This window comes from Fistularia commersonii, chromosome 28 (assembly GCF_037954325.1).
Source record: "Fistularia commersonii isolate RoL2024-O1a breed Wild chromosome 28, RoL_Fcom_v1.0, whole genome shotgun sequence".
Classification (NCBI taxonomy): domain Eukaryota; kingdom Metazoa; phylum Chordata; class Actinopteri; order Syngnathiformes; family Fistulariidae; genus Fistularia; species Fistularia commersonii.
This window is the reverse complement of record NC_141311.1, coordinates 1,242,106-1,242,500: the sequence shown is the minus strand read 5'-3', so window position 1 is coordinate 1,242,500 and position 395 is coordinate 1,242,106.

Below are 395 nucleotides of genomic sequence, written 5' to 3'. Positions count from 1 at the left end.
ACACAGAAAACAGGGGACTTCCAGCGACTGAGAAATAGCAGTTTAATTGCCGGTGCTCTGTTGTCTATCAAGACGTGACCTTTTAAACATATGTGTGCCATGTTGGGAGCGGTGGGAACCGGCACGGAGGAAGACAGGGGTCTCCCCGGCTCTCTGGTGGTGGTCCGAACCCCCCTCCCCTCCCGGTCGCCCCCAAATCCCCCCCCCCCCCCCCCCCCCGCTTTCCCTCGACGCTACGGGAACTCCCACCGCGTCCGTCCGTTCGTCCGTCCCGCCGTCCCCCCTCCACTTTCCCTGACTTTGCAGACGTCTGTGTGCGGAACCTGTGCAGTAAACTGGCAGCGACGCGAGCGTTCTGTCGGTGCCAGTGGGAAAATAACCGGGGAGGATTGCGT